At 41.5% G+C, this 24,089-nt stretch overlaps 1 protein-coding gene across 22 annotated transcripts in view; it reads left to right on the top strand.

Annotated features, from left to right (window-relative positions):
• The window catches only part of RBFOX1 (RNA binding fox-1 homolog 1), a 1,569,090-nt gene that overhangs the window by 709,640 nt on the left and 835,361 nt on the right, over positions 1-24,089 (top strand). The window contains exon 3 of one of the 22 annotated variants that reach the window (XM_082713131.1): positions 13,942-13,967. The exons of the other annotated variants lie outside the window; for them this stretch is intronic. The gene's annotated coding sequence lies outside the window, so the exon portion shown is untranslated. The remainder of the gene's footprint in view (positions 1-13,941; positions 13,968-24,089) is intronic. 22 annotated transcript variants of the gene reach the window in all.

Genomic DNA, 24,089 nt, shown 5'->3' with positions numbered 1-24,089 from the left:
CCCTGTGAGCCTTGAGAAATGACGGGTAAGAAATTGTAATTATTTCAGGCACCACAAGTTCGCTTGGTTTCCCTCTTCTCTGCTTCTCACTCCAATGCTTTCCCAACAACTTAAGCCAACATCATAGCATCCCAGTAGCAGTGGCTGGTTAATTTCAGCAAGTTTTTTTTTTTTTAATCATTTTTATTTCCCGACTGTGCCTCTTTTCTAATTACACCATCTCCCCAGGTGAGCGATAATTCCCTCATCACCATATATCTCAAGCACAGATTATTAAAATAATATAGCTTATGTCATATAAATGTAACAGAAAGTATCTTAAAGATGCTTTATTGAAAGCTGGCAAATTGGTTCAACAGATGAATGTTTTAAGGCCTGTTTTTAAAAGGTTGCACAAGTATAAACCCACTGAATTGGTGCTGTAGTTTCACACGAGCGGATGCAATTATTTTAAGCATCTAACTGTGCAAAAGACAGATCTGAAAGGGAAAGAGCTAAATTCTCTGAGATTAATTAAAGGGTTTCGTTTTGCTCTTGATTTAAAAATAAATTTCAAGCATGCATCACTTGTTATTCTCCTGAAGAATTTGCATTACAGAGTTTTAAGAAAAATACTGAGAACGTTAAGCTTCATGAGTTCTTCATACAATATAACTGGCAGCTCGTAAAAAGAAAGGTTGACCTATTGTTGCAATAGCATATTCTCCTATATACTTCTTTATACTTTTCCATTTGCGAAGGGTATTAATCTTAAAACTCATTTCCAATGTAAGATTGTGCATTTACATGAATTTCCCATAAGATTGCTCTTGATTCGATCCATGCCCATTGATTTAATTTCTTTTACGTCTCAGAGCTGGTGGTGCTGAAGGGTTTATGGTAATTATAGTGTTGTAGGTTTCAGTGGAACTGTTCCCTTGTACCTTAAGTGTGGGTTTGATTCTCTCTAACTCCGCTCAGCCCTGGAGATAGTGCGGCAAATATCTCCCAGGCAGCGAGCTCACAGGCCAGATCAGAATCCTGGCTGGTGCACAGCCCGAAGGCAAGGGGAGACTGGAGAGGGAATGGCCCGGGGCTACTGGCCAGATGGATTGCTGTTCTGAGGGGGCCCTTTAAGGTGAATCACTTGGCAATTTTGTGAGTTGGCAGACGGTACAGCCACCTGTGCTCAACGTGAAATGAGATACAGGCAACCTACTGGTCTGAAATATGCTGCACACCCTTTGAGAGATGGCACAGTGTCACAAGAGGTGGTTTTCCTAATGGTAGGGTATGGGGGAGGACAACCATAGCAAAAATACAATGAGTTTTGACTTGGATTGACTAGGGTTCAAAAATCTCACAAACCCCAGTTTTCATCTATCATAGCACTGCCACTGAAACAGGATGCAAGCTACATATGTCATCTTGGTTTTTCTAATAGCCACATTAAAAAAAATAGAAATATGGGGCACCTGGGTGGCTCAGTCGATTAAGCTTCTGCCTTTGGTCCAGGTCATGATCCCAGGGTCTTGGGATCAAGCCCTGCATCGGGGTCCCTGCCTGGTGGGAAGCCTGCTTCTCCCTCTCCTTCTGCCTGCTGTTCCCCCTGCCTGTGCCTGGGCTCTCTCTCTCTTTCTCTATCAAATTAATAAATAAAATCTTTAAAAAAAATTTTAAAAATAGAAAGAAACAGGTGAAGTTAATTAAATAATATATTACCTCTAATTCATTATATCCAAAGTGTTATCCATTCAGCCTATCGTCAATATAAAAATATATCTTACATTCCGTTTTTCATAGTAATTCTTTGAAACCCGTTGGGTATTTTGCATCTGTAGCAATTTCCCTTTGGACTTGACACAGTCCAAGTGCTCAGCAGTCACCTCATGTGGCGAGGCTACCATATTGAATGGTACAAATCTAGTTCATACGTTATCAGGATATTTCCAGTCGCAAGAGAGGAAAACAGATTCAGATTATCTTCATCAAGCAAAGACCGTTTGTTTCTTTTTGTTTGTTTGCTTTTTGCCATTTGTTTCAAGTATACTAGATCTAGAAACCGAGACGTTGCTTTCAGAATCCCCATGTTTAGGCTCTCCTTGCTCTTACATGGTTGGTTAGATGACAGAAAAATGGCCTGTGGAGACCCCAAACCTGTGTGGCTCTTAAGTTTGTGACTTCAGAAGATGAGACACCATCTTCCCCCACAGATCTAGCAAAAACAAATTAGGAAATACCCTTTCCAGAAGAAAGGAGAGGTGATGATGGCCAGATCCATTCAGGCTGTACAGTGGGCAGGGGCATTCCCCAAAAGGACCATGAGAGGGCAAAACCAAGACATACCCACGGCAAATGAGATGATACAACCTACTTTAAAGGTTACGGGAGGGACTGCTCAGGCAGAACTTTGGAATCATTCTTGATTCCTCTTTTTCTTAAATATGGTGCTCATAATGCCTCCCCTAGGAAAACTAGTTGACGTCCCAGCATATCCATAAATGTGCTGCTTCCCACTGTGACAGTCACCCTGGCTCAGGTCCCATCATCTCTTGCCTGGATCACTGATGCAGCCCCCTACTTCCACTTCTACTGGGGTACCCCTCTCCCCCTATGACTTCCTGAGCCTCCCTGAGAATAGAAGTCATTGTGTTTGCCGTTTCTCACAAGGCTCCCACACACCAGTCCCTGCCAGGGTTCTTACCTTGTCTCTCATTACTTCTCTCCTCACTGACCCTAGTCCTGCCACCCTGGCCTCCTTGCTCCAGTCTTGGTTCTCCTTGGAGATTTTGCATTGTGTGTTTCCTTTGCCTGGAGCAGCCTCTTCCAGTGACTTCTATGTCTTCAACCTTCCTCCCAACTTAGGTCTTAACTCAAATACTACTCTTTTTTTTTTTTTAAGATTTTATTTATTTATTTGATAGAGCGAGATCACAAGCAGGCAGAGAGGCAGGCAGAGAGAGTGAGAGGGAAGCAGGCTCCCTGCCGAGCAGAGAGCCCAATGCAGGACTTGATCCCAGGACCCCAATGTCATGATCTGAGCTGAAGCCAGCAGCTTAACCCACTGAGCCACCCAGGCCCCCCCTCAAATACTACTGTTTCAGTGAAGCTTGCCATATTGAAAAGTATACTTCCCTACATTTCTCATCCCCTCTCCTTGCTTCTTAGCTGTACCATTTAGCATTACATAACGTATCTTAGTGATTTTGTTCCCTCTCTCTGCCTTTCTTTCTCTCTGTCTTTCTCTCTCTCTCCTCACACACACTAGATTATAAAGTTCCACAAGGGAAGATAGATCTTAGGCTCAAATGAATTAATGATGTTCTTGGGATATGGACAGACTCAGTGAAGAGTAACCATCACCATTATTTGACACCAGAAGCTGTTTCCACGTACAATGAGGATAAAAGAATAAAATGGAACAGTGCTATGAACAATTATGTGCCAACACCCAGTCTATAGAATATTGTAACCTTCTGGGTCTCCCAAATATACGCGTGGCCACATGTGTCGGATACCACATTTTTGAAATGATACATCTGTTCTAGACATGAACTAGCTAATTGGCCTTATGAGCAGGCCACAGTGATAGCCTTTGGTAAGTTTTACTGTGCATCTTGACCTTTTCGCTCATCCTTCTAGAATTGATCTTCCCCAGTCTTCTCCATCTCAGTGAGTGGCATCTACCAGTAGCCCAGGGCATCATCTTAAAAACCAGCCTAGCTCAACAAATAAGCCTCATTGCAATTCCTTCCATGGCAGGATAATATAATTGAAGCATTCATTATTGCATTCATTTATTCAGAAATGTTTAATTGAAAACCTGTCATGGGGTAGGCAGTTTGATAGACAGAGCAGTCAAAATACTTCCCAAGCAGGGGGCACCTGAGTGGCTCAGTTGGTTGGGCATCTACCTTCAGCTTAGGTCATGATCCTGGAGTCCTGGGATCAAGTCCCGCATCCATCGGGCTGTCTGCTCAGCAGGGAGTCTACTTCTTCTTCTCACTCACCCTGTATGTTCTCCCTCTCCCTCTCTCTTTCCCCTAAATAGGTAACTAATACTTATTTATTTATAATAAATATATGAATACAATATAAAAAAATCTCTTTCTCTCCAATAAATAAATAAATAAATAAATAAATAAAATCTTAAAAAAAAAAACCAAACAACGAAAGAAATATCCTTCTATCCTTTCAAGATCTCCAAAAACTATGCCCCCTTCTCTCCAACTCCTCCTTCCACTTCCTTAGTCCAGGACGCCATTTTGTAGTTGGACTGTGCAATCTCTGCCTCACTACTCTCATGTTCTCTCTCTGTCTTGCCTTTCTCCAATCCATATTGTGCTCGGAGCCCAGGACAATCTTTTCTTCTTCACCTACAACTCTGACCCTATCACTTCCCTGTGTTTCAATAGTAACTGTCTCCCTGGCTAAAGTCCTAGCGTCCCCCGAGGCTCTTCATGATCTGGCTCCTGCTACTCTCCCTATTCCTGTGTCTTAGCAAACTCCTTTGAACTCTAATCTCCAGACTGGGATCTCTCACAAGCAGCACTGTTGACAGTGTGTGTTGGGCCTTTTTCTTGTTGTGGGTCTGTCCTGTCTACCTTAATGTGTTTAGCAACAGCCCTGGCCATTAGCACCTTTTCCCAATTGTGTCAACCAACACTCTCCCCAGACATCGTCAAATGCCCCATAGTGTCCAGGTGTCGGACACTCACATATTAAGTTCAGGCCAGCATGTAAAGGTGAGGGGAGATGCTGGGGCATATCCCCCATGTCTGATACACAGGGTCATTCCAAGGTTTTGAGTCTACAAAACTCTGAGATGGGCAGTGCCATTTTCAAAACAGTGGGACTTATTAGCACGGCTGTTTTGTTTCTTGGAATGGCAAACGCTTCATCTTCCAGAAGTTGCATTTAGGATTCTGGTGGCTATTAGGTCTCTGGGTCTCTAGAAGGTAACTGGAAATGGGGACGCTAAGAGAGGAAATCGATTGGAACTGAAGAACCTAGGTGTGGAGGCATGTTTGTGGAGGTGGTAGTTAAGCCTTAAAGAGAAAGGTAGGAAGTATGGGGAGGAGGGATAACTGGAGAAGACTGTAACTGGGATTAGCTTTGCCACTTCTGACGTCTCCGTGCAGCAGCGGGAACTGGGGAATGCAGGGATGACTGCCGCTTGGGACTAAGCCACAGCGTTTCCAAATAAAGACTTTAACAAACACTCCTCGGAATGAATTTAAGGGGCTAAACCTTATCACTCACACACACAGAACAGGGAACCTTCCCCTGAGGCAATGCAGGAGAAAGTTTTAAACTTTTTAAAAACCCTGTTCTATTGAATTATCTTCAAAAGTGCTTTAGAGTGTGGGACCACTGTGAGGAGGGACAGATGGGGTTAGTGATTTTGAATGCTACAGCTTTATCTTGCTGCATTATAAATATGTGATGCTACTTCATGCAGCAAGCCATCAGGTTAATAAACAAATGATTGCCAAGTTTGTAATTGGCAAGGAAGGAGGTTATAATCTATAAGGAGCTTTGTGTCCCAACCAATTTATTCTCTAACAGAACTCCGTTGCCTCAGTTGCCGGAAACTCCTGAGGAGCCTTAAAGAGCTAAAAAACCACATCGGCCGGGCCTGGTTTCTCTAGCGACTTTTCCTTTTTGGCTCCCATCTCCCACCCAGATAACACACTTGGAAAACCTATTTCTTTAAAATGCAGCTGCTCACCTGGCCTCATGATGCCTGGTTTGTTGTTTGTGGATGACTTTATCTTGAGAATTGGCATGGCAGAATCCATTTTAAACCCTTGAAGGCTACACAAAATCAGGACATAAAATGGTGTGTCTTCACGAGAACATTAACTAATCCCATCCAGATTTCTTAGCAGAGTAGGAAGGCCCTTTTCCCAGTTTCTGCCTATGACTGCCGTCATAGGCTGGCCCCTTTTCCTTTGGTTCCTTGGTTAATGCAGAACCACCAGCACAAGTGACCAGATCTATGGTGCCCACTCCAGGAGATACTGTAAACCTCACGGCCTATGTGAACGGAGCCACTGCAGTGCATGAGCTCACCTTAATGACTGTGCACAGTGAGCCTGGTGCAGAGAAGAGATTTTAGCGTTCCTTTGGCATGTGGTAAATCCCACAGAGGAAAGAAAGACCTTGGACAGATTTCTTCATTTATACAATGAGGATTATAATAATACCTTCCTCATACTGTTGCTGTTACAAAGGACAGAAGAGTAGTTTTTTTTTTTTCCATTTTGTTTTGCTTTATTTTGCTTTGTTGCAGTTCTCATAGTATGTGGCCAACTGTATTTTCATGTGTCTGTTGCTACATCAGAATTCTGTTAGTATGCTTGTTGCCTATCTGGCCAGCACTACTCTTCCATCTTCTAGGAACCGAGCCCATCTCAGAATTGTTTGGGGAGCAGCAGCTTATGATTCCTATTATTCAGATAGAACTGTCACCTCCCTCGAGCTCTGGATATCTGCCCATGACCCAGGCTTGTCCATTCAGCCTTTCCCATTCTTCCGACATGGGGACTGGCTTACCATTGGGCATGTAACCAGGAAAGAGATTCTTTTTCCTTGAGTCACTAAATGAATGGGATATAAGCTTGGGATATATGATGACCATGTTATAGTACATGGCTGTTGTATTGAATATTGAATAGAATATTGAATATTGTATTGAATATTCCCCCCCACCAAAGGAAAATGTGTATGTTGAAACCGTAATCTCCTATATAAGGGTGGGGCCACTGGGAGGTGATTCAGTCGTGACGGTGGAGTCCTCGTAGATGGAATTGATGCCTTTATGAGAAGAAACTGGAGAGCTTGCATGCATGTATGTGCTCTCTCTCTGTTCTCCCCCATGTAAAGATACAATGAGGAGTTGGCCACATGCAGACCAGGAGGTGGCCTCCTGCCTGATATGTATTCCATTGGTGCCCTGGTCTTGAACTTCCTAGCCTTCAGAACTGTTAGAAATAACTGTTTATTCTTCAAGCCACCCATTTTTCAGTATTCTGTTATAGCAGCCTGAATGGGCAATGAATGGGAAAATCTGGTCTGAACATAAAACAAAATGTTAAAAATGTATTTATTTCTGAAATAATTTGAATGTCAGCCCTTGTATCTAAATGGAGCCCAAAGCCCTGAAGTTTTCATTTTTGTGATAAATCACCTCCACCCCAGCTTTTGTGTATAAAGTGGTTCAAAATATAGTACTGAATTGTGCACCCTCCAATAGAATCTATTCTACTAGAGCACGAGAAATTTGAGAGCAGGTTGGTGTATCTTCGTGACATATTTTGGCATTCATTATGTCAAGTTCAAAAATGCCAAACTTAGAAGTTCAGAGGCTGAGATTTAACAACCGAAAATCGTGCATAGTCAACCAGATGAATTAAGATAGCCCGTGAGCCTGAGACACCTAAGTCATTTTTTACCTAGAAATATAGCAATTTTTATATGTCACATTCTGGATCGACTCTCCCTGTCAGCTCAGCAAGTGTCTTTGGAGCTGACAAGTGATAAAACAGTTGAGAGCCCCAGTCATGTGGTTTGGTTATTGATGGTGCTGCTGGACCAGGGATGTGTCATTAGCATGTGTTTGGAGGCTAAGAGTCCATCCATGTACCCAAAGGAAAGAGGAGTTCTTCAGATGTTGCTTTGATTTACCCAGAGAGAGAATGGCTTCTGCCCAGAGGGGTCCTGGAGGTGAAGGTATGAAGTCTTTGTCCTTTTCAAAGCCAGTAACTAATTCTCACCCAGCTGATGGGGGTATTTCTGTGGAGAACCTAAATACTGAGTTTTGTTGCCAAGAGGTCTTGGTCCTTCCCTTCCATTGTCTTGTTTACTACAAAGTCACCATACAAAATTTAACAGTAGCTAATATTTATGTATTGGTCCTTTCCTTTTGTCAGGTACCCCAGTGCTGTTCCAGGCCCTAGGGAATGGAGTGCTGAATGGCACTGGCCTATCCTTGTTCTTGTGAAGTGTGTGTTTTAGTGGAAGGGAGGGATGATAAAGAAGTTGATATGTGAACAAGGTAATTACGGGTTTTCATAAATGATGTAAAGGAATCTGTAGGGTGATGTGATAAACAGTCACTGGTGGTGGTGATAGTTCCTGATGGTAGGAGAAGCTCATCTTTTAGAATGGATGGCTTCAAGGTGAAGCCCTCTCTGAGGAAGTCAACATTTGGATGGAGACCTACAGGTAGAGAAGGAGCCAGCCAAGGATAATTCAAGAAAGGGTGTTGTTCCAGGCAGGAGAAGAGCAAGGGTAAAGTTCCTCAAGCTGGAAAGAGCTTGGGATGGAGAAGGATCAGATGTAAAATCAGTATTGCTGGTATATAGTGGGTGAGAAGGAGAGATATGTGGGATAGGTTAGGACCAGGTAGTAGTCAGGACATACTGGGGCCCATATAAAGGTTAGGAAGCTTGGATTCCACTCATGAGTGTGCTGCCTTATTTCCTCTTCATATGGGCTGATGACATAGGCACTCCTGAAGGTTGTTTTTGAAGCCCATACCAGTCCTGGGTAGCAAAACCATGGTTCACCAGTTCTCTTCCCAGGGTCCATCCAGTTCACCGTGACTGGATGCCACCATGACCTTAGCTGGTTTCTGTACCACAGATGGATCCAATAAGTGATGGAGAAATGCCTATGAATGCCTATTTAACATAAGTGTCACGGGGGTAATGAAGGTAGATGTCTTAGCTCAGTGTCAGGCAGAGTCAGTGCATGATAAATAATATGAGGCTTCTTCTGCTGGCTGCCCAGTCTCCCTTTCATGTTAGTTATCAATATAGATAAACTGAGGTAAAATAAACATAAGATTTGCCATCTTAACCATTTTAGACCATACAGTTAAATAGCGGTAAATATATTCACATTTTTGTATAACTAATCTCCAGAACCTTTTCATTTTGCAAAATTGAAAATTTATACTCATTTATTTATTTTTTTTAAAGATTCCATTTATTTATGTATTTGTCAGAGAGAGAGCATAAGCAGGCAGAGGCAGAGAGAGAAGCAGGGCTCCCCTCTGAGCAAGGAGCCCAATGTGGGACCCAATCCCAGAACCCTGGGATCGTGACCTGAGCCAAAGGCAGTGGCTTAACCAACTGAGTCACCCAGGTGTCCCGAAAATTTATACTCATTTGAAAATAACTCCCAATTCCCTCACTCCAGCCCCTGGCAGCCACCATTCCATGTTGTCTTCCATGAGTGTGACTCCTCTAGTTCACCTTCTATGAATGGAATCGGTCTTTTAACTAGCTTATTTCGCTTAGTATAATATCCTCAAAGTTCATTCATGATGTAACACGGGTCATCTTTTCCTTTCGTTTAAAGCTGAATGATGTTCCATTGTATGTATATACCCCACTTTACTAACGGGTCCATCTGTGGGTGGATGTTCAGATTACTTCCACTTCTTGTCAATTGTGAATAACGCTACTCTGAGCACGGGTATACACATTTCTTTTCAAGACCTTGCTTTCCATTTTTGTGGGTATATAACCCCAAACTGGAGATGCTGGATGATATGCTAAGTCTATTTTTAGTGTTGTAGGGAACGGCCACATTGCTTTTCCACAGGAGCTGGACCATTTAACATCCCTACCAGTAGTGCACAAAGTTTCTAATTTCTTCACATCCTTATCCATACTTGTTGTTTTCTGAGGCTGTTTTTGTTTGTCTGTTAGTTTTCATTTTTATTTTTATAACAGCCCGGCTAGTGGGTGTGAGGTGCTGGTCTCATGTTGTCTGGGCTGCCTCCTAGGGAAGTATGTCATTTGTACAGTAGCTGGAAACACCATTCCCATCCGTCTGCAGCTTCCTAATGAAAGGGACTTATGGGCCGTTGATGGAATCTCTACCATACAGATAAACTTGGCATGTTGCTCAGGAAAATAGTCTCATGTATTCAGTATGATGTTTGTTTGGTGTTTATGAGAATCCACAAGTTTCTTCAGAATAATTGAGAGGACCTTGAGTTTCTGTCTTGTGCACTCGAACGTATCCATACCAAACCCATTTAAACATGGCTAAAATGCTGTTTCTCTCTTCATTGTGTGGCCCATAATTAAATGATTTGTAGGAGCGATCTGAATTAAGGGCCCCGTTCATCAATAGTACATGAATTATGTAGGCACATCTTCATTTTTACATTATTTATCTCAGCGGCCAGATGGGTGCATTGGCTGTAATATTCATCAGTAAGAAATCCAAATGGCACGCTGACATCTGTGCCTGGTCTGACCACCCGTGGGCTACAGTGCATACTTGTGGTTGGGGACTAGGGGACCTTATGCTTCTAGAAAATTCAGGAGTGCTGCAAGTTCTGGTGCCTGACACTTGATTAGTCACCCCTAAGTAGGTCCCATCAGAGTGAAGTAGAAAGGATCTGAGAGATGCCAGAGCTTTGGGAAAGGAAAGACAATATCCTCTGAGTGGCAATGTTGACACCAGTATTCTCACAACCCATCTGTCTTGGTTTTTAATGCTAATGTAAAACTTATAATAATAGCAGTAGCTAATGTTTAGGAAGGCAGTATCGTACAGTGGATGCTATGATACAGATGTCTGTATCCCCCCACAATTCATGTATTGAAACCTAACCCTCAGTGAGGCAGTATTAGGAGGTGGGGCCTCTAGGAGCTGACTAGGTCACGAAGGAGGAGTCCTTATGAATTAGATTAATACCCTTATTTAAAGACCCGTGTGAGTCTGACTGTAGCCATATAAGGTACAAAGACACTGGATCTGCTGGTGCCTTAATCTTGGACTTCCCAGTCCCCAGAACTATGATGAATAAATGTTTGTTGTTTGTAAGCCACCCAACCTATGGCTTTTTTGTTTTTTTTTTTGTTTTGTTTTTTTCTATAGCAGCTGAAACAAACTAAGGCAGTAGATGGATAAAAATGTGGGCCTAGGGACTTAAATTCCAGCTCCCCCACTAAGTACTGTGTGACTTTGGGCAAGCAGTTTCCTCATATTCTGAACCTGGACCATGAGGTAACATAGGCACCTACTGAACATAGTGGTTGTGAGGAGAACTTGAAAAGGTATGGTCATAAAGTGGAGTACCACGCAGCTGTGGACAAAAAGAAGATAAAGATCTAGAGGAACTGCTGTGGAGTGATCTCAAAGATATATTACGGGTGAAAATACAAACGAGAAAATGTTATATACAGCTGGCTCCTATTTGAGTAGGAAAGTGCAGTTCTAGATTTTTATTTTCAGATACTTAACATTTCCAGAAGGTTCTAAACACAAAACTAATTGGATTCCTCCAGGAAAGTGCATGTTCTTTGGGGGATGTCTTGATTACTATTTTGTATTGTGGTCTCTATTTTTATTTCATTATGTGATATATTAATATTTATAAGGAAAAGTTTTCAGTTTCAAAACAAAGAGTAAAATATACAAATATGCTTCTGTCCCAAATGAAGCTATCCTTTTGTAGTTGAGGAGACATCCTTTTAGTACTTGCTTGAGCCTCACCTTGACCCTGATCTTTCCGACCATATCCTTAAGGTCTTAGCTTTATGGACCTGAGTGTCCTGCACTAGGTTCTCACCCGTGTTTTCCAAGCCTCATTCCCTGGCCAAGATCACTCCCTGGCCAAGCAGAGAACATGCACCCAGTTACAGCCCAAGGAGACAATGGAGAGCCAGAAAGATCCCACACTGGCCCTTGGCTGAAGGCATGTGAGATGTCCACTGGATAGTCTGGGAGAAGTGGTCTTTGCTTCACACCAACATGTTGGAGCTTAGCTTAGTCACTAGTGCGGAAACGCCACCTCCAGCGTATATTTCTCCCCCTTCCTTACGTAAACGAACCCCAAATGGAGAAAATTCTAACATTTTAAGCTATTTTATGGGCTATGTATTCTCTTCAAGCATTGGGTTGCATACACAGTTTGTCATTTTCCAGCAGTGCTCATTTGATTTATCAGAGATGATGCTTGGTAATTCAGTTTGATATTGTTCCCTGTATCCAGTGATAAACACTTGAGAGAAACCAGGAAATCTATTTTTTATATTAAATAATAACACTGGCCCTTTCATTATCCTTGCAGAATTGCAAATCAACCTTGCTCTCTCAGCTAAGAGAGAGGAACTAAGATTTGCTCAGCGTTGACTCCTACATAATTATGTTATTCAGTGTTAAATATAATAGAACTTTGTTTTACAGAACCAGGAGGGGGCAGTAAATTTCCTTTTTTTACTGTTATTAAAAATGAATCCCCGTGCTTTATGTGTAGCAAGATCTCACCCAGAACAGTTCTCTAGAACTTGACCAGGTTTTCCCCCACCGAGGGAAATTTGGGGGGCTTCATGATAGTCCTAGTTTCTGTTTTCTTCCATTAGATCTTAATTCATGTCCTTTCCAATTACTTCCTGTAAATGGACAAAACCAAATTCTGCACTTGCAAAAAAAGACCCCCCCCCACTTTGTAAATGAGGTGGAATTATGACTTGTCTTATAAGTAGGTGAAAGTGGACTGGCAGCAGACAAACTGACATCAGAGTATAATGGTTTGGGGCGCCTGGATGGCTCAGTGGGTTAAAGCCTCTGCCTTCGGCTCGGGTCATGATCCCAGGGTCCTGGGATCAAGTTCTGCATCAGGCTCTCTGCTCAGCAGGGAGCCTGCTTCCTCCTCTCTCTCTCTGCTTACTTGTCATCTCTGTCTGTCAAATAAATAAAACCTTAAAAAAAAGTATAATAGTTTGGTGTGTTCAGATCCTTGTGAAAAATTAGAGGAGAGCATGATGCCTTTAAAATAAACAGCCACTTCCCTTGTCATATTCCACTGCCTCAGCAAATGCTGTGATTTCGAACACGTGTGCGTGCCCAGAGACCAAGGTGAGGGACGTATCTGTGGATCGGAACCTTGAGCACGCAGGCCTGCTTTCCTTTTCTTTTTCTGTGGTTGCTTCTTCCTTCAACTTACATATTTGAATACCGTTAACTTATGTAATTGCTATGTTCCTTACCCGGGTACCTAATATATCTGGCTAGTTTTAAGGAACACCAAGTTTTCTCTGTGGGATGATTTGGGGGTGGTTTGGGAATTATTATTGGCTGTGCTATAAATGTCTGGGAAGAGAAATAGAGGACACTCCCAGGACATAGTTAACACCTCCTAATGGCACAGCCTGTGTGCCACCCTGGGAAATAACGGTGTACAGTAAAAATTCATCATCACTTTTAAGTATTTGGGAATATGAATATATATTTTTTATTTGATTATTTATTATAAAAACATATACATATACAAACATACACACGTATGTACATGAGGGCGGGCATGCACGTGCACACACACACACACACACACACATGCACAGATTTGTGAGGGCAAATCACAAACCACAAATCACAATTCCACAGAAGGAAGGGGTCAGACTCATTTTTTTTCCTCCAGTTCTGACAACCCCAAAGTGCAGATTGGACATTTCTGGGCATTTCTAAAGGATATTTTCTTAAGGATCCAAGTTCTCATTAGTCTTCATTTTACAGTTGTTGCTTTTTTTCATTTTTCCCTTGCTTCCACCTACACCAGATGAAGCACAAGGCAAAAATTAGATTATACACAAATTGTACACTGATTTATTAGCCTGAGCCAGGACTTTAATGAGGGGAAAGGAAACAGTATAAATAGCTCTTGGGGGATCTGTTTGAGTCGAATTCCACAACAATGCCGAGTTTCAGTATGAATTCAGGTTGGGGTGTTGTCTGTCCTCCAAGGGGGTGATGAGGAGTGTGTCCACGTAGACACCCCCTGTAGGCACACTTACCAAATAGGCTGACATGCAAGGGGACCTGTATGAAGTACCTTGTTGATTTCAGTAGCATCCGTCCCATTTTTGCGCTCACAGGCATTCAGTCATCAATATTCCATTGTATTTTACTTTGTTTCTCTGTTCTTCCTGCTAGGGTACAGCAGAGGCCGTTCTTGTAGTGTAAGTATGTACCCGATTCCATTCTGCAATCCGACAGTCTGTTTTGGAATCTCAGCTGCACCACTTAGGCACTTAGAGATGGGGAAGAAAGCAAATTCTTTTAGATTCCTCTGGCTTCCTTATCTGTAAAATGGGGACATCTACAATATCTCTGCCTACATCAGTTTCTTTTGAGACTTATCTGAGTTAATGCAGTCAGGCTCTTCGCATAGGACCAGCCATGTAGTAAATACACAACAAATGTCTAACATTGTGTTGTTTATTATTATTATTTTACTATTTTTATCATTCCCTTTCATTATGTGTTTGGCAAATTTCTTCAAGAGGTACCTATTCCTACAGTTGCTGTATCATCTGAAGGGACGCTTCTGCAAGACGGCTTTGGTGTAGTGTACATGCCTCTAAGCAATATTCAGCTTGGGGAAATACAAGGTTGCAGTTTACTCATCAAATAACTAAAAACATAACTTGAGGAAATTTCTCTCTTGTGTAAACAGCTAAAATCCAATGTCTTGTTCTTTCTCTGTCCTTATAGAGAAAGCAAGATTCCTTGAGCCCAACTGTATTTTGAATGTTTCATAACCTTGAGAATTGTTCATCTCTATGAAGTAATCCCTTTTATTACATAATATAAAGGGAAGATAAAGTTGTTAATTCTCGATGCATCTGAAGTGGTGACATGCAGCAAACAGCTCATTATCCCCCACACAAAGCACAATTACTCAATATAGGGAAATGCTGCTCTCAGACGCTGCCTTATATTTGAGCTTCCCCATGCTGGCTAATGTCGAATATTGATTCTGAATAATTCAAATAGCAATAAAATTGGGTTTTCATAACAGTCAATCAGACGCATTTTATATTTAATGCTCAACGGAAGAAACACAGTGTCTCCTTACCTTCTGAATTTCAAAGCCATTAAAGTAATTGTAGGTCATTAAGCTAAATTTCTCTGCATAATCGGGATAGTTAATCTAATTCATGTATCATTCAAAATAGAGAAGAAGGACTGACAAAATTTCAGTTAATGTGACATATGTGTGTGTATATATAGAGAGATATATCATAGATGTATACACACATCACATGTGTATATACACATCATATACATATATACCCCATGTATGTATATCATATATACACATCATGTGCATATATACATATATATAACATTAACTAAATTTTATATATACATATATAAATTTTATATATACACCTGTGTATATGTATACACACATATGTATGTACATAAGTACACACACACATACACACAAATACTCTGAGTCAAAGGAGGGCCACTTTATCAGCTTCCATTGCATTTAACACAATCAACAAATCATATGGGGCTGAGTTTAAATAATTTATTTGATCCTGTTTTTTAGATAACCCCAACGCCTTTATATATGAGTAGCTTCTGTTGAAATGGAAATACTACAGTAAGGGGCCTAGTTTATATGATTATTCTGATCTCTTCTTTCTTAGCAATCATTGCACAATAGAATTGCCTAAAATGTTATATACACACACATATGTATATATGTATATATGTATATATGACATGTAACTGTTTCCCCAGTATATATCAATATATATGTTAGGGGTCACCAAGCCCCAGAGGTTCTGATTTAATTAGTCAAAGATTAGGATCTTAGCATCAGGGTTTTTGAAAATGCCCTATTTGATTTTATTGCATAGTGTGGTGTGACACCCATAGCGAATCTAATTTACTCACTCATTTCTTCAGAAATTGTTTCTCAAGCACCTGCCATGTTCTGCAATTCTACAGGCATCCTGATGGCTAATGAGATGCGCAAGGTAGTCTCCAGGAGCCTTCAAAGGAATCCAACAGAAAATTTTAAAATGCAAATCTGGACCCACAGAAACCAAGACAGTGTCTCTTTATAGCTGCCTGGACAGGCTAATAATTCTGCCTCCAGGAGTACAATCAAAACCTAGAGTAGAAAATGTTTCTGAAGGATTCCTGGCTGTCTGTAGAGCTTGCTTCCTTCTACTCTAAGTTAATGTCTTTAGAACTTTGTATTTGTTTGTTGGAAGGTAGTTGAGATGTGAGAACTCAAGTCTACCTACTTGCAAGTTAGATTGTAAAGTCATCTTCTGTGTTAACTTAGGTCAAACTGGATTTGTTTCTGATTCTGTGGAAGAGTTGATACTTCTAATGGTTAAGTGCTGAAGTACTTATAAGACAAATGAGGTTTGGGAGAAACCTGTTGAGAACAGAGAATGTCTCCTAATGAGGTCCTCCTAAAACTTGTACAGAGTGGCTCACTTTAAGAAGAGAGAATGGCTCATCAAAACATGAGGTCTTAGTGTGTTGACAAGTACTTTGACTTCTTCAGCATTTTCCTCCAGGAAATAATTTGGAGGGTTTAGAAATAACCATGGGGATAATCTTGATGCTCTTTAGAAATGCCTGGGCTGTATGTTAAAAACACATTTCTCTACCTCTGCCATCCCTGCTTGCTTTAAGTATTTGCTTCCCTGAAGGAAGCCAAAATAATTATAACTCTTTTCCTATCTGGACAGGAGGAGGGGGCATGGGAACAAAGCCTGAAAAAATGTAAAGGCTTTCTATGGGGAGATGATAGAATTGTTCACCAGTGCACATAACTCTTAAGGACAGGGAGATTCATCTCATCATATGGATGACAAGAATCCATTTGATCTCACTTGTGTCAATTTTAGAACATGAAGTATATCATACAGTAGGCAGTACATATGTGGGATTCATACATATAGCTCCGAAAATGGGGTTAGATTCAGGGATGATAGTGATGTCATTGGTTAATAAGGAGAATGGTCATTTTGTGGCACATCTTCACTAATCAATCATTAAGTGAACCCCATTATGATCCACGAACCCATATTTAACAACCACTGGCTTTAGTTGAAATCTTTTGTTTTCTAGATCGGAGTTAGGGGAGTGTTATATCTTGCAACCCAAACCAGAAACCAGATTCTGGATTCCTATCACAGGAATATCCTTTGTCTTTCAAAAACTGATTATGTCCTTCCTCTGGAAAGCCTGAATTAGAGAATGGTACGGTGAGGCTGCTGAGGAATTTAGAGTTGCCAAAGGAGGTAAGTTTACAGGGAAGAAAGAAGTCCCAGACCCTAGAGGAAAAATGCCTAACTCTCATGTGAAATGATGGAACAGATGAGGAAATAGAGTCCAGTGTAACTAAGGAGGTCTGGAAATATTGCCACAAGTGTCGACAGATACTGATCAGCCATCATTATGGACTGTTAATGTCAGTGCATGCCTACACTTTAGGAACAGAAGATCAGTGACCCCAAATCTCATCTGATGCAGAATGCTGCTCCCCTGTCTACCCCTCCTCTGGGCTTGTCCTTTCTCTGACTTTCTGCAGACTTCGAGTATCCAGTATGAGTGTCTCTCTGACTGAGGGCTTTTATCAGAATTGTGGGAAGTTGCTTGGTTTGTGAACAGAGGAGACCAGAACTGTGGGGGATTTAATACCCCAGGGAACAGTCCTTAGCTAATGACTCTTGTGAGTTAGTGTGTAAATACCCCTGCTCCCGCGCCTCCTGTGTGGGATGACATTGAGCCACATGTTTTGCTGGTTTCCTCACAGGATCAACCCATTCTTGTTGCTGGCATCCTTGTGGACCCTTTAGTAAAGGGTGTCTTTTCTTTTCTGTCCACTTTCCTTCTTCCCCTACTGGGTTCCCTGTGCTCCCAGATAAACAACTTGCTCTCAAATCCCTGGCTCATTGTTTCTGGGGGAATCCAAATAAATTGAGTATCTTGTTGTCCCTGTGTTTTCTTTCACAATCAGTAAAAACCTGACATAAAGGAGTAATGTAGGAGTTTAGCCCAGGCTACTAACGCTAATTTGAATCAAAAAGGACATATTTGGGAGCACCTGGGTGGCTCAGTCATTAGGCATCTGCCTTCAGCTTGGGTCATGGTCTTAGGGTCCTGGGTTTGAGCCCGGTGTCGGGCTCCTTCCTTGGCGGGGAGCCTGCTTCTCCGTCTCCCGCTCCCCCTGCCTTTGTTCCCTCTCTCACTGTGTCTCTCTCTGTCAAATAAATAATTAAAATCTTTTTTAAAAATGGGGGACATTTTTAAAGGATCCAAGAGAATTTCCAGGAACCCGGTTGTGAGCAGTCAAGCTGGGAAACTAGAAATGTACCCCTTTGTTCTTCTTTTCTCCCCTTCTCCATCTTCCCTTCGCTTCGACTTCTTCTGCATGGCCTCCGCTCTCTTCCCTGTGCACATCCAAACCTTTCATCTCTCTGAATGACTCGCTTCCCCTGCTTCCTCCTAGTTTCTGCTTCTCTACAGCCATAGCAGGTGCATACCTGGGTAAGAGTGGTACCCAACTGGTCAAGAATCCACAAATGCAGTGACACCTGCGGCATTCAATGTCTCTGAGCCCTAGGCCCCTGGTCAAATTCTCAGGGGAGAGAGAAAACCTCTGATGGAGTCAGCACGCCTGCCTAAGAATGTGCTGCCCCGAGGCTTCTGACCTCCTTGGGCCAGTCAGTGGCACTGCACCCGCACTGGTGCCCGTGGTCAAGGAGAGTGGGGTCACCTGGCTCATTGAATAGCTCTTCCAGGGAAATGGCATGGGATGTTAAGCTAGATGAGATTTGGTGTGACAGGCAGTTGCTCTTCATCCTGAAGAGGCAAATTTCCACCATAATCTGGCAAATTATACACATTGACTGGTGTGGTGTGCAAGGCAGCAGAAGGGCAGCAGCATTGTAGGGAAGAACAAGGTGAATGCTTAGCATTTATATGGAATGTTGACATCCTCCGTTGCTTAAAGCACATAAGCCTGATTTATGCCGTGGGAGAACAAGTACATTCTATCATTGCAGCCGTATGTGCATGCTGTATGCCTGTATTTTTAAAGAGTAAATAATTTGTGGTTTCTCTCTCTCTCTCTCTCTCTCTTTTTTAACCTTAGGCAGACATTACTTAAAATTTCCAAAAAAGTTCATATCTTAAGGTCTGTTGATCTATGTGTTGTTCTATATTACGATCAATGATGAAAATACCAATTTACTTATAAAATCAAGGCTAATTTTACACATTTTAAATGTGATCACAAATTATTGGTGCTTTTAAAATTTAAAAAATGGTTAATCTTTTTTTTTTTAATATTAAGAAATGCCAACATGGGGGGCCTGGGTGGCTCAGTAGGTTAAAGAGATGCCAACGTTTAGGTCTCCCTCTGACATTCAAGACACCAAAAAAAAAAAAAAAAGAAGAAGAAAGAAATTCATAAATATCAGTAACCCTGAAATACATGCAAATATAAAAATGAGAATAATGAACAAAACCAACACGGTACCTCTTCTATATTATTAGAAAGTGGGCTTTTAACTGTGCATTTGTTCGCAGGTGCCAGAAGCCAGGTGAACTTTGTTTTTGAAATTTTTGCATTCAGTGTAATGGGAAAAGACCTATGCCTTAAGCATGTGTAGAGTCCTCCCACATGAGGGAGGCACTTCCCTGCTTCATACAGCCCACGTATCAGAGCAGAGAGCACGTCTGTCAGTGGCAGCCGCTGAGTGTTATGGCCTCCCGAAAATTAAATAAAGAAGGTTTCATTGTGGGCTTTCTTAGGGCAACAAAAGAATTTGCTAAGTCAGGCTAGTCAAATATTTTTGTAATGAACCATTTAATAATTAATATGTAGGACATATAAATGATGGTTATAGCCTGTAGCAGTTAAAATCCCGAGTTCTTTTAGGAAGAGAAAATACTCCGTATTTGATGATACTGTACTGATGGACACGTGTCATTAAACATTTGTCCGAACCCATAGGATATGTAACCCTAACATGAAACCCTAAGTGAAAGCTGTGGACGTTGGGTGATGATGGGTCAGTGTAGGCCCATCAGCTGCAATAAATGTACCAGTCTGGTGTGGGGTGTCCATTGTGGGGGAGGCAGTGCATATATGGGGGCAGGGGATAAATGGGAAATTCTGTACATTATTCTTAATTTTGCTGTGAACCTAAAACTGCTCCAGAAAAAAAGTCTTAAACTAACTCCTCAATAAACAATCAATTAATTAATCAAAACAAACAAACAAACAAACAAACAAACCCAAGTTCTAGAATCTGACAGAGATAACCCCATCTCTGAGACTTGTTGGTAGACAGAAATGTAGAGTCTCATTTCAGAGCTGATGTTTGGCCAGGAGGCAGGAATAGTGTCTGTTCTGACTGGTGTGGTGCCATGCGATGTGGATAATGGTTATCAAATAGCCTGGATAGCATCTTTGCCCAAAGGCTTGCTATAATGCTCAAGTCTTTCTGAGAGTTTGTGGGGTCCAGGGCTCAGTCCTAAGCATCTTACCTTCCTTCTTCTAGTGCATGCTTACATTTCTTCTTGCCATAGTGGGAGCACTTCCACACAGTCTGCCTGAATGTGAGGTCCTAGTCTTACTACCGTATTGCATGGACTTCTACCAGAATTACACAGATTTCAACAGCCATATTTCAACTCTTTCTCTGCTTTTGATCCTGGCTCACATCCATGCAGGGTGACCATTGTTTGAAGTCTGACCCCTCCGCTCAACTCATTGAATGTCTATAAATGCCCTTTGTCGAGCACAGAGCGTGTAAGGGTTTGTATAGATATATTTGCTTTGTTCAAGAGGATGAAAAGAATATCCTCTGGGCTGAGTTTTGAATTCACAAAATTGCTAATCGTTGATCATAACGGCTTGAATTTACGGAACATTTGGATGATGTAGCCTTTTCCCTTGCATTGAATTATCTCATTTAATTCTCATAGTAAACCTGAGGTGAAGGTATTCATATCCAAACATTACAGATGAGGTCTTGGGTGTGGGACGTTAAGTAGTTGATTCAAATTGTCCCGAAGAGTAAACGCACTAACTGGGAGTTTAATCCAAGTCAATCTGGAGATTGTGCTCTTTTCTGCTATTCTAACCTGCCTGGGGTGATGTCTCTATTACTCAGATATTTTTTCTGGGATGGCTCCTCTTCTCTCCATTACAGATACCTTCCTTGCAAGGAAGAGTCTACTGGTGGCACCTCAATCCTGTTTTTCATCTTTCTCTTCCTTTTCTTCCTCCCACTTTCTTCCTTTGCTTCTATCTTCCTGTGCTACAATCTAAGTTCCACTTAAAAACATGGAAAACATTTCTTACCAACTATGGACACCTAAAATGGAAGAAAAGAGGAGTAATTTTTCAGTAGTTTCGATGGCTTGTGAGTTGTTAGGAAGTGTTTTAAGAATAAAATTGGTGACTTATTGCTAGGTGCAATTAATGGACATGGTCTCTAACGGGGCAGGAGGCATGTGGTTCATAGTGAAAAGCATGTGGGTGTGGGATTTAAATAAACCTGAACTCCACAATGAACTCAGCCATTCACTAACCAGGTAGACTTGGGGAGTTGGTTAAACTCTTGCACCTACTGTTCAAGGCTTTTTTTTTTTTTTTTTTAAAGTATTAGAAAGTTATATTGGGGAGGGTATGTGCTTTGGTGAGTGCTGTGAAGTGTGTAAACCTGGTGATTCACAGACCTGTACCCCTGGGGATAAAAATATATGTTATAAAAAATAAAAAATTATAAAAAAATTAAAAAAAAAAAGAAAGTCTTCAGAAATAGTCATTATTTAACAGCCACTTATTCAGAGCCCTCTGTGTGGCAGCTGCTGTTCACCATTTAACTATTTCTTACCCCTCTGGGGTTGCATTTGCCCCAGAAGCTCAAGCCTGGGTATGAGAAGACCTTAAAGGAATCCATGGTAGTAGGCCCTGAGTGGAATGAGAGGGAGGGGAAGGAGCCAAGGGTGGTAGTCTTCTCCCATTGTGGAAAACAGAAATATGAGGTGTGAATTCTGGGACCAGACCATTAGTTACACAATTCAGAGGCCCCTCCCCCTCCCTTGACTACTTGGAATAAGCAGATGGTTGGAGAATAAGGGGTGTGGCTTCAGTTGTTGGAATAACTATGCCCCCCCTCACCCCCTGCAGGTTGGGCTGTTCAGGTGGATTAACTTGTTCATTGAAAGGGATTGGGGGAAGCATCAACGTGGTTATCTAAATATTTTCCAAACTATATATGGTTTTTTATTGCTGCTTCAAATAATTTTAGCCATGAAATGGGGGCATAAGCAAATACAACTCACTCACATTTGTCAACATAGAAAATCAGTGTAGCAGGAGAGGTTGTTATTTATATCATGTCTCTGTTGTACTCTCCCCTCCTCAGACCATGTATGAAAGACCATTTAATCATATGCTATGAATTCCAGGTGTGGATACATCAGAAAGAGGAAAGGGGCTGGACTAGTGGCTTACTTGGAGTCTGAAGTAATGGATTCTAAGGCTAGGTGTAGATTTAGCAGGGAGTGCCATGATCAGTTAGTGATCTTTGCATTGACGAGTTAACAGCCCATATACCCTGTATCTGCCATGTATCCCTGAGCTGCAGACTCTCTGGAAAAGGAGAGCCTCATTTAGCAGTGTTCAATGAGTGTCTATATGTGTCAGACATTATGGTAGGCACCGAAGGACCAGTAGTATATAAAACAGAGAAGATCTTCTCTTCATGGGGCTTATAATAGAGGAAATGAGAGGCAACACTATATACAGTATTGGCAAGAATTAGGGAAATCTGGCTAGAACAAGCAACGGATAAGGCGTTACAATTTGAATGGACAAAGAATTATAATATTTTTGCATCTTCCACATTTTTCTTACCAAAGTTTCCCCTGCCCTTTTTCAAAAGTGTGGGATTTAAAAAAAAATTATTAATTAAAGGGAAATGTTTTTTGAGGTGCCTGGGTGGTTCAGTGGGTTTAGCCTCTGCCTTTGGCTCAGGTCATGATCTCAGGGTCCTGGGATCGAGCCCCACAATCATGCTCTCTGCTCAGCGGGGAGCCTGTTTCCCCCCCCTCTCTGCCCACCTCTCTGCCTACTTGTGATCTTTCTCTCTCTCTCTGTCAAATAAATAAATAAATAAATAAATAAATAAATAAATAAAATCTTTGAAAAAAAATAAAAGGGAAATGTTTTATATCAGGACTATTTACATTTTTGTTAATAGCCCATTCTATTTAGAGCACCATAGACTTTTCTTAAGCAAAATGCACTATATTTCCAAGAGATGAGAGAAGCTATGCAGGCTTGTAATTAAAAATATTTAATAGATAAGCTAGTGAGTGAACATCCCTTAGAGTGCCTGGCCCAGAGCATAGTGTTAAATAAATGCTAACTGTTGCAGGTGTGTATAGTCATGTGTCTCCACAATGGAAAACAAGCAGCACAAAGGGTATTAGATTTTCTTTCCTTCAATAATTCTAAAGAGAGAGGTTGAACTTGTAGTTCTGGGTAAGATGGAACTACAGGGACCAGATTTAATGTCTCAACTTAAATGGCTATATAATGACCAAAATGCATGCAACAATAGTTTGCATAACATCGTACATCTTCATCTATTTGGGCTGCATATATATACGTATATGTACTGTGTCTCAGAGACTGGGTAGCTTAGAAATAAAATGACACTGACTTCTCACAGTTCTCGAGGCTGGGAAATCAGTGATCACAGTGCCAGCAGACACGTCCTTGTTCATAGATTGTCATCTTTTCACACAGCAGAGGGGCAGGGATCCCTGGGGTCTCCTTTATAAGGGCATTAATCCCATTCAGGAGGGATCCACCCTCATGACCTAATGATCTCCCAAAGACTCCACCTCCAAATACCTTTACCCTGGAAGTTAGGTTTTAACATATGAAATTTGGGGGAAGACAAACATTTAGTCTGTGGCTGTACATTAGGCAAAGACAGACAGTGACTCTTGAGAGAGAATAAAAGTGAGGTGAGCCCCATAATTGCCCTAGCTTATTGTTTTTTTAAAGATTTTATTTATTTACTTATTTATTTGACAGGAAGAGAGATCACAAGTAGGGGGAAGCAGGCTCCCTGCTGAACAGAGAGCCCGATGTGGGGTTTGATCCCAGGACCCTTGGATCATGACCCACGCTGAAGGCAGAGGCTTTAACCCATTGAGCCCCCCTAGATTGTTTTAAGAAAATTTCCATGCAGGAGTGGCTGGGGGGCTCAGTCAATTAAGTGTCCAACTCT

Source organism: Mustela nivalis (genome assembly GCF_964662115.1).
Source record: "Mustela nivalis genome assembly, chromosome: 19".
Taxonomy (NCBI): domain Eukaryota; kingdom Metazoa; phylum Chordata; class Mammalia; order Carnivora; family Mustelidae; genus Mustela; species Mustela nivalis.
Note: the sequence above shows the minus strand (reverse complement) of the source record. Positions and strands in the feature narration are given on the sequence as shown.